At 45.9% G+C, this 11,526-nt stretch overlaps 1 long non-coding RNA gene and 1 pseudogene across 2 annotated transcripts in view; one reads left to right on the forward strand and one right to left on the reverse strand.

Moving 5' to 3' along the window:
- Positions 1-11,526, forward strand: part of LOC310795041 — a 664,395-nt gene that overhangs the window by 331,614 nt on the left and 321,255 nt on the right. The window lies entirely within an intron of this gene.
- Positions 1,470-9,646, reverse strand: LOC310794474 (neuropeptides B/W receptor type 2-like; annotated as a pseudogene). Its single transcript has 3 exons — positions 9,226-9,646; positions 5,292-5,600; positions 1,470-1,743 (listed from the first exon to the last, which is right to left on the reverse strand). The product of its transcript is annotated as a neuropeptides B/W receptor type 2-like (transcript).

Here is an 11,526-nt window from a genome sequence, read left to right on the forward strand (position 1 = left end):
CAGGGGGCAATGTGTGTGCAGTTTACTGACATGTGACCAGTGTTGGGAAGTAACGAGTTACTAGTTACTCGTTACTGTAATAATATTACTTTTCCAAGTAACGAGTAGTGTAACGAATTACTAATAGTATATAAGTAATAATATTACCGTTACTTCAAGATAAAACAACTCGTTACATCTTTTGTTGAGTCCATTCTGTCATTCACTGATCACAAGCAGCATGGCTTTTAACGCTCCCAAAACAAGGTGACGTCACCGCAGAGCACATTCAGAGCACCCTCTCTGCCCTGCTGAGCCAAGGAGGAAAATCCGTGGCTGGATATATTCCCATGACTTTGTTTTTGTCGGGAAGAAAGGTGACACAGAGCTAACGTTATTTGTGACACAAACTCCTGCCTTTTAGACACAAAATCGCTGCAGTGAAAAAGGCCTATTGCCATTTGTGTGGAATGTAACGGAAAAGTAATATGACGAGTATATAACAAATTACTTTTGGCATGGAGTAATAAGTAAAGTAATAATATTACTTTTGAAAATAGTAACGAGTAATATGTAATATATTACTTTTTTAAAGTAACGTGCCCAACACTGCATGTGACATCATACGTTTCTTTATATGTAGTTAATGATTTCTTATCTTATTGAAGTGGCCTAGTGCGGCTTAAACACATAAAACAATCCCATCTGCATAACATGTATGAACATTTCTGATTTGAACCCAAAGTTGAAGTTCGTCCAAATCTACAACTCTGTCAGGAGGGTCCCATGTCTCCATCACTGTCTGCCCCTGCTCAGTGAGTCTCTATAGCGAGGGGGCAGTTTCATTTGGTTGCATTGAGGCTAATGCGGAAGTCCCAAAAACTGGAGTTCTTTAAATGGCCACTTGAGGCTAGCTCCAAATGCGAGGCATTCCCCATCACCCCCAAGTTAGAGTGCTCAAACTTACAGCAGAAATAAACATGTTAAAAGAGTCTGGTTCAAAAGCGGTTTTGGTCTCTATGCCAATGTCACTTTGTCAACTGTACGGGGTGAATTTCTATACAATTTAACTCCGGGTCCTGGGTCTGACATGTATGGGGTCTGTACGGGTCCTGGGTCTGACATGTATGGGGTCTGTACGGGTCCTGGGTCTGACATGTATGGGGTCTGTACGGGTCCTGGGTTTGACATGTATGGGGTCTGTACGGGTCCGGGTCTCAGCTTTCTAATAATAGACGGGTCCAATCGGGTCCAGAAACAAATTCCACGGGTCCATTAGGGTTCGCGTCCATCATTTTGGACCCATGTGAAGACCTCTCGTTCAGGCCCGTCTACATTCTTTTTGATGTGAAATTGTGTGTAGTGTAATTTTTTAAATAATAATAATAATAATAATAATAATAATAATTATATATATATATATATATATATATATATATATATATATATATATATATATATATATATATATATTCGTTTTCGGTTTTAGTTCAGGCAGGTCTACATTCCAGCATCTTCTTGAAGGCCTTCCTGAAGCTGTCATCCAGGAAGGCGTAGAGGAAGGGGTTGAGGCAGGAGTTGGCGTAGCTCAGGCTGGTTATGGCGTAGGAGACGCCGATGAGCAGCGGCGTGGTGCGCAGGTCGGTGGTCAAGGCCACAATGGTGCTCAGGTGGAAAGGCGTCCAGCAGAACAGGCAAACGGCCAGCACCACAAACACCATCACCGTCACCTTCTTCTTGGCCTTGTCCAGCGCCTTGGCGTTGCTGTTAAGTCAAGTCAAGGCAAGTTTAATTGTATAGCCCTAGTAGAGTGCCAAAGTCACGCCCTCTTCCGGGATGGGCCTACGGACCAAAGGCTTTGCTAAAATGCTTATAGAACTAGTTTTACTTGGTAAAACCAGGCGATTCAGCTATATTTAGAATCAAGCAACCCGTTCTCACTCCGAACTCATCTCAGAGCCGCACTTTGCCGCGGAACCTATAGCGCTTTATGGAACGCAGCACGGGCCGACCCTTAAAAAGCACACCGCAGCTGTGGGTATACAGACAAAGGTCAAGCACGCACGCCCTGGGGCTCGTCATCCAGGACGCGTTGGGAAATACGGTTGTATGATGCTGGTTTTGGGTTAGGCTTGGGGGGCTTAGGGGGGCTTGGGGCTTAAAGACCCCCTGAAGACCCCCCTCCCCCTAACCACAGCCACCCAATGCTTTAACCTAAAGACACCCCCCTCCGTCCCCCGACTTCCCAACTCATTGTGGACGACGAGCCCTTGATGTTTCCCTGAACCCACAGGTGCGGAGTGCTGCTCCATGGAGCACGTTCCATAAAACAATATAGGCTCCACGGAGCGTTACGGAGGTTGCCAAGTCGGTTCTGTGAGAAACGTTTGGCGTGAGAACGTGTTGAATCAGGAGAGACCATAGACTTGCACTCGGATCAAAACTAAAAGAAGAAACATTTGTTGTTGTTGTTGCTCTTGTTTTTGTGTAAGTGAAATGTTACGGTCTCTCCTGATTCTAAATATAGCTGAATCGCTTGGTTTGACCAAGTACAACTATTTTCATAAGCATTTTCCAAAATGTCTATGGAAAAATCGTGGGAACTCCCTTGGTGCGTAGGCCCAACCCGGAAGAGGGTGTGACTTCGGCGCTCTATTCACAAGCATCTCTCAGAGGATTTGACAGAGAATGTGTCTAGCTAGGTCTATTAAAGCACAATAAAACATAATTTTATATAAAGCTTATTACAAAAAACAGTCATAGCAAGAGAAGAGAAGAGAGGGGAGGAGAGGAGAGGAGAGGAGAGGAGAGGAGAGGAGAGGAGAGGAGAGGAGATAGGAGAGGAGATAAGAGAGGAGATAGGAGAGGAGAGGAGATAAGAGGAGAGGAGATAGGAGAGGAGATAAGAGAGGAGAGGAGAGGAGAGAATATAGGAGAGGAGATAAGAGAGGAGAGGAGAGGAGAGAATATAGGAGAGGAGATAAGAGAGGAGAGGAGAGTGAGGAGAGGAGAGGAGAGGAGAGGAGAGAAGAGGAGAGAGAGAAGAGGAGAGAGAAGAGGAGAGAGAAGAGGAGAGGAGAGGAGAGGAGAGGAGAGGAGAGGAGAGGAGAGGAGAGGAGAGGAGAGGAGAGGAGAGGAGAGGAGAGGAGAGGAGAGTGAGGAGAGGGAGATGACAGGAAATAGAAAGAAAACAGAACAAGAAGGTAGGATAGGATGCCACATGAATCCCAAGTGCATGTGAGAATTGTTTCAATTGTTGGGTCTAAAATAAAGAGCCTGGTCTTCTACCTGCTCTGTTTGCAAAGCGCCTTGAGATAACTATATAAATATAAAATTGATTGATTGATTGATTGATTGATTGATTGATTGATTGATTGATTGATGGGGGAATGGAGGAGAGAGAGAGAGAGAGAGAGAGAGAGAGAGAAAGGAGCAGAGAGAGAGGAGAGAGTGAAAAGAGGGGGATGAGAGGAGAGAGAACAGAACAAGAATCGAAGACGAGAGAGGGAGAATGGAGAAGAGCGATGAGAGATAGAAGAGAGCGAGAAGAGAACAGAGGGTCTAACCCAGTGGTTCTCAAAGTGTGGTCCGGAGACCCCCTGGGGTCCTTGAGGGGGTTTCCAGGGGGTCCCCAGCAAAAGGGGGAACTATTCACACATTTGAAATATAAACCAGAAAATAAAACCTAATATCACTATAATTCCATCCATATTTAAATATTGAGAATGTAGGACTATTTCAGTGATGGGTTTCATACAGGTTCTGTAATAAAACATCTAAAAGCAAAAGGCAAATGGGGGTCCGTGGTCTAATGTCTCAGTTTAGGGGTCGTTGACGTGAAAAAGTTTGAGAAGCACTACCTACCCTAACCTTAACCTGAACTACCTACCTTAACCTGAACTACCTACCCTAACCTTAACCTGAACTACCTACCCTAACCTTAACCTGAACTACCTACCCCAACCTTAACCTGAACTACCTACCCTAACCTTAACCTGAACTACCTACCCTACCCTTAACCTGAACTACCTACCCTAACCCTAACCTGAACTACCTACCCTAACCCTAACCTGAACTACCTACCCTAACCTTAACCTGAACTACCTACCCTACCCTTAACCTGAACTACCTACCCTAACCCTAACCTGAACTACCTACCCTAACCTTAACCTGAACTACCTACCCTAACCTTAACCTGAACTACCTACCCTAACCTTAACCTGAACTACCTACCCTAACCTTAACCTGAACTACCTACCCTAACCTTAACCTGAACTACCTACCCTAACCCTAACCTGAACTACCTACCCTAACCTTAACGTGAACTACCTACCCTAACCTTAACCTGAACTACCTACCCTAACCTTAACCTGAACTACCTACCCTAACCTTAACCTGAACTACCTACCCTAACCTTAACCTGAACTACCTACCCTAACCTTAACCTGAACTACCTTGCAAACGTAGAATCTAGCTAATCTGTTTCTTGTGCCTATAGGAGGCTGTGTTTGTATGTTTGTATTACATTTGCTGTTTTCCCAATATGGGGTATCTCGTGGAACGTCATTTGTGGAAAGATTGGGTTTATTTTATGCTTGGATGATGTTTATGCTTGGATGATGTCTATTGTGCTGCTATCGCGGGATGTTGATCAATGTTGTTATTATAATAATCAGTGTTGGGGGTAACTCATTACAAAAGTAACATATTACATGTAATATATTACTTTTAGCAGTAACTCAGTAATATAACTCATTACTTATAGGATTTCAGTAATATTATACCAGTTACTTTGTCAAGTAACTCAAGTTACAAATTGCGTTACATTAGATTAAATCAAAGCACATATTTTAAAAAGATACAATCATTTCCTAATCAAACTGTGTGTTTTTATGCAAATAACCACTATAGATGACAGTAACAAAGGGAAAGAATAACATTTAGAATTTTGGATTGTTTACACTGACTTCAAGGCGGTTGAAATTATTTCTCGGGATGGTTCCGGGGCAGCGATGTCATTCTGCTGCTGCTGTTGTTTTGGTAAAAGTAATGCAAAAGTAGTGTAATTAACGTAAGTAATTACACTAACGAGTTACTCTACACAGAAAGTAATATTGTAAAGTAACGTATTACTTTCAAATGAAAGTAACTAGTAATATGTAGTATATTACATTTTGAAAGTAACTTGCCCAACACTGATAATAATGTGTTTGAATAATCCCATGAGGGGTGGGTCATGTAAATGAGTCGACACGGAAAATAGAAATTCATTCATTCATTCATTCAAAATGCATTCATCCAGCCTGAGCGACCTGTTGAGGCGCATGTTCCTCAGCTTGTAGAGCATCATGGTGTAGAGGATGCAGATAGTGGAGACGGGGATGCAGAAGCCCAGGATGAGTGTGTAGATGCGGCTGGCTTTGAACCACAGGCTCTCTGGGCTGGGCAGGCTCAGCACGCAGCTGGTCCGCTCGGCGTCCACGAACACGCCCGCGAACACGCTGAACGGCATCACGATGACAATCACCAGCATCCACACGCACACGGACACCATTTTGGCGGCCCGGTAGGTGCGGTAGGGCATGCGCTTGGACCGCACCGTCGCCAGCACCACCAAATACCTGCCCAGAGAGATATCGAATTGATGGGACATAAATGCACAATCAGTTCAGTTCAGTTCAGTTATGTGTATAGCCCCTTATCACACAGGCATGTCATCATCACAGGCATACTACATCACACAACATAGGTTACATACAGTACATACAAACCTTACATATATACACATTTTACTAGATTACATTAAAAACAGCATGGCTTTAGACTGTTGGAGCAAACACGGGAAGAACATGCAAACGCCACACAGACAGAACCGGGGTGGAGATTCAAACATAATTAATATTATGTAAAAACTTGGATGCAACAAAACCTTCTCCAACTCAACTGCAATAAATCTGAAATTCTAATCACTGGCCCAAACTCCCTCACCCGATCCGCTCATACTTTCTCTCTTAACCCATTGATACCTGATGCAGCATTTGTGTGTATATCCCTCATTTGTGTGTGTATCCCTTTCACGCGGTTCGCGGTCGTAAAGGGATACACACACAAATGCTGCATCAGGTATCAATGGGTTAACATTGATGGCTCCATCGTCACCCCCTCCACCCACGTCCGCAACCTTGGAATCATCCTTGACCCCACCCTCTCATTCCTTCCCCATGTCAACCACATCACCAAAACTGCATTCTTTCACCTCAGGAACATTGCTCGCCTCCGTCCCTCCCTGTCCCCTTCCGCTGCCGAAACCCTCATCCATGCCCTCATCAGACTCGACTACTGTAACAGCATCCTCTACGGCTCACCAAACAAACTCCTCAATAAACTGCAATATGTCCAGAACTCCGCTGCTCGCCTGCTCACCTCCACCCGTCGCCGAGATCACATCACCCCTGTCCTTCACAACCTCCACTGGCTCCCAGTCAAACACCGGATAGACTTCAAAATACTGCTCACCACCTACAAAGCCCTCAACAACCTGGCCCCTCCCTACGTCTCCGACCTCCTCCTCCGCCACACCCCTACCTGTCGCCTCAGGTCTGCTGACACTAACAGCCTGATAACCCCGAGGACTAAGTTCCGGACCTGGGGCGACAGGGCCTTTTCATCTCCAACACCTTTGTAGTGGGCGCTGTGAAGGAACGCCCGCCCCTCAATGCACAGCTGTGCAGCTCCCCGTTCACTCACAGAACTTCCTGATCTAAATGATATCATAATGATGTCATTTGGTCGAGGAATTTCTGTGAAGGAAGCGAGGAAAAATCATACCGTAGTGACAGTAATAGTGACACTATGACAAAACTGCTCCAAATGACATCATGATGACATCATTTGGACCAGGAAGTTATGTGAATGAACGGGGAGCTCTCGGTCCAGGCAAGATGGAGGGAAGTTAAATAGTGTTCATTTGCATATAGACGGTTTTAACTTGACAACATAAACATTGTAAATTGCCCCTAGCTTTACTTCCTGTTGCGGTGTTTGCTAATACAATAGATGACAGGAAATGAGCTAGGTTTCAAATTGTTCCCATAGCAACACAATTGAATGAAAACCATCTATAATGATTGTGAGCTGGTTGAAAATCAGCAAAGTGGCCCTTTAAATGCACGTTTTTTAATGTCTAGCCCTATTTACTACTTCAATGATCATGTTGATTTGAAGATTTCTTTCTCACCACAAACCATGCTGTTCCTCATGAGTAGCTCTGGAAAGTTGTGAAAAAACGAATGCAACGTCAATGTACAGTACAAGCTGACTGAGGCTCACTGAAATGTCATCCACAGCGCGCGCGCACACACACACACACACACACACACACACACACACACACACACACACACACACACACACACACAATGTACAACGTACATTTCAGTGAGCTTCAGTCAGCTGGCACATACAGAACCCCATTGACCTTGCATTCGTATTTGCACAAATTCCCAGGGCTACTATATGAGGAACAGCTACTATGAGGATTGTGCTGAGAAAGAACTCTACCAATCTGCATCATCATTGGTAAGTAGCAAATAGGGCTAGACTTTAAAACAAGAGAACTATCCCTTTAAGTGCTCATACACATGTGGATTAACAAAACAAAAGCATAATAAAAAAAGGTTGGAAAACAAATACCACTGTACCTGTTCACACTCACCTGTCCACACTGACCTGTCCACACTCACCTGTCCACACTCACCTGCCCACACACTCACCTGCCCACACTCACCTGTCCACACACTCACCTGTCCACACTCACCTGTCCACACTCACCTGTCCACACTCACCTGTCCACACACTCACCTGTCCACACTGACCTGTCCACACTCACCTGTCCACACTCACCTGTCCACACTCACCTGTCCACACTCACCTGTCCACACACTCACCTGTCCACACTCACCTGTCCACACTCACCTGTCCACACTCACCTGTCCACACACTCACCTGTCCACACACTCACCTGTCCACACTCACCTGTCCACACTCACCTGTCCACACACTGACCTGTCCACACTCACCTGTCCACACTCACCTGTCCACACTCACCTGTCCACACTCACCTGTCCACACACTCACCTGTCCACACTCACCTGTCCACACTCACCTGTCCACACTCACCTGTCCACACTCACCTGCCCACACACTCACCTGCCCACACTCACCTGCCCACACTCATAACTGTGAGGAAACAAATACTACTGTACCTGTCCACACCGACCTGTCCACACTCACCTGTCCACACACTCACCTGCCCACACTCATAACTGTGAGGAAACAAATACCACTGTACCTGTCCACACTCACCTGTCCACACACTCACCTGTCCACACTCACCTGTCCACACTCACCTGTCCACACACTCACCTGTCCACACTCACCTGTCCACACTCACCTGTCCACACACTCACCTGTCCACACACTCACCTGTCCACACTCACCTGTCCACACTCACCTGTCCACACACTGACCTGTCCACACTCACCTGTCCACACTCACCTGTCCACACTCACCTGTCCACACTCACCTGTCCACACACTCACCTGTCCACACTCACCTGTCCACACTCACCTGTCCACACTCACCTGTCCACACTCACCTGTCCACACTCACCTGCCCACACACTCACCTGCCCACACTCACCTGCCCACACTCATAACTGTGAGGAAACAAATACTACTGTACCTGTCCACACCGACCTGTCCACACTCACCTGTCCACACACTCACCTGCCCACACTCATAACTGTGAGGAAACAAATACCACTGTACCTGTCCACACTCACCTGTCCACACTCACCTGTCCACACTCACCTGTCCACACACTCACCTGTCCACACTCACCTGTCCACACTCACCTGTCCACACACTCACCTGTCCACACTCACCTGTCCACACTCACCTGTCCACACTCACCTGTCCACACACTCACCTGTCCACACTCACCTGTCCACACTCACCTGTCCACACTCACCTGTCCACACTCACCTGTCCACACACTCACCTGTCCACACTCACCTGTCCACACTCACCTGTCCACACTCACCTGTCCACACACTCACCTGTCCACACTCACCTGTCCACACTCACCTGTCCACACTCACCTGTCCACACACTCACCTGTCCACACTCACCTGTCCACACTCACCTGTCCACACTCACCTGTCCACACTCACCTGCCCACACTCACCTGTCCACACTCATAACTGTGAGGAAATAGATGCTGGAGAAGATGTTGTAGTGGTCGATGCTTAAGATGACTTTGCACAGAACCTCTCCGAAAGGCCAGGAGTGCAGCAGGTGTTCGGCGATGTTGATGGGCAGCACCAGGGTGAACAGGTCGTCGGCGATGGCAGGTTCAGGATGAACATGTTGGTGACGGTCTTCATCTTGGGCGCTTTGAGGATGACGTACGATGACGGCCGTGTTGCCCGTCAGGCCCACGGCGCAGATGACCGAGTAGATGACCGGTAAGACCACGTACAAGTCGTAGAACGGAAGTCTGGCGGAGGAGCGGTGCAGTTCAGGTCGCTGCAGTTTCCCGAACAGAGCGATTCCACGGAGTCGTTGCACACTGGCGGAGCTCCAGTGACGTTGAACACGTTATCCATGTTGGAAGAAGCAACGTAACGTCTTGCTGGTGAAACTCCTTGCTGTCAGGTGGAAAGATGCGGCTGGTGACTGCACATGTAGCGGAGGGAGCATGTGCTAGTCTAGAGCTCTCCCAGATCGGCAGAGGGGGTGGAGCAACGACCGGGACAGCAGGGGGAATGGTACAATTGGAGATAAAGTGTGTGTGGGGGGGGGGGGGGGGATAAAAAAGGTGGGTAGACTATGACGAGCAGTCTGTGATCACACCAAGACTAACATTCACCAATTTCAAACAAAACATCAAATGTAGGCTATTGACAGAACAAATATGAATTTACGTCTTTGCCTTCCTTTAAAAGGCTATGGCTTGCAACTATAAACGATTATTTTAATTGTTGATTAATCTGTTGATTATTTTCTTGATTAATCAATAAGTTGCTGTGTCTATAGAATGTCAGAAAATGGTGAAAAATGTCTATATTTTCCAACGCCCAATAAGATGAAAACATTCACATTAAAGAAGCTGCAATCAGAGAATTTCGGCTTTTTTTTTCTTCTTAAAAGATTACTCAAACCAATTTAATCGGTTATCAAAATAGCTGGTAATTCATGTAATAATCATCTCAGTACAGTACTGTTTAAAGGCAATGGGTCCCCAAATTAACAGATTAGCAATTTGACTGTTTTAGTTACCAGAATTTAACGCAGTGAGAGAAAATGCAAGGAGGACTGTTTTGACCATAATGTACTCGTTCCCCATGCAGAGTAGCCTACAGACGGTTATAAAATGATCATATAGTCGTATCTGAGAAAGGGTGGGGAAATCCTTTGATTCCTTAGGACAAAATCTCACTCAAGTTTTTTTCTGTGGATCTATTCTGGCGTCCTTGATGTGATCAAGTTGGTTGACAGATGCAGTTGTCTGGTTTCTAACAGCTGGAGAGAGCTGGTGATGAATCTCAAAATGAGCTGTCCAGTATCATCGCTGTCTCATGCATCCATTTTACCTTAATTGTGCAAAACAAAACATGTGGCACAAAGTCCTCGCTGCTTCCTCCATCTCCACTCCGATGTATTCCTTGAAGTTGAAAAGGAAAACAAAAAAAATACAAATTCTTTCACGTTTGTTGTGAACCAAAACGTCTCCTGTCCTCCTCTGAATGTCCGCCACAATGCCGAGGAGTTAAGGTGTAAAACGGTCGGTTAAGGTGTCAGGTCTTCATGTGTCCTCCTGTGCGCACTGGAGACGGTGCCAGATTTTTACGCACAAATTGCGCATCACGACATCTATGGACAACACAGAGAGGGGGGCATCAATGAGTTTCTGTGAGCGAATGCTGCTGCGTGGTTAGAGTGAGGCGTTTGGTTTTGTCACAGAATGATTCTGACAACAGAAGCTGAAACAGGCGCACGTACGTACAGATCAAACAAGGCACTGAACTCAATCCAAGCTGTCACGGCTATTTTCAAGTGAGAGCAAATCTGTATGAACACCTCTCTCTCTCTCTCTCTCTCTCTCTCTCTCTCTCTCTCTCTCTCTCTCTCTCTATCTCTCTCTCTCTCTCTCTCTCTCTCTCTCTCTCTCTCTCTCTCTCTCTCGCTGCGTTAAAAAAATAGGCCTATACATGTCGGAAATATAACTATCCAAATAAAGCAACACGGTTTCGCCAGTTAACATAGTTTCTAATGAGTGGCAGTGTGCAGTATACTAACCAGTGATGAAAAGCTGGGTAAACCTCCAGTCGGTCCAAAAATATAACCAATATAAAAATCATCCCAGAAATATTCATCTTTGTTTTTTTATCCTTAAACCACACTGTCCTCATAACTTCACCTATAACAGTCCGAGGCTACTCTATAACATTATCTCTGTCAGCCAGGAGATGCGCTCCTCTCCCGT

The sequence above is a fragment of the Poromitra crassiceps genome (assembly GCF_964638095.1).
Source record: "Poromitra crassiceps genome assembly, chromosome: 20".
In the NCBI taxonomy this organism is placed as follows: Eukaryota; Metazoa; Chordata; class Actinopteri; order Beryciformes; family Melamphaidae; genus Poromitra; species Poromitra crassiceps.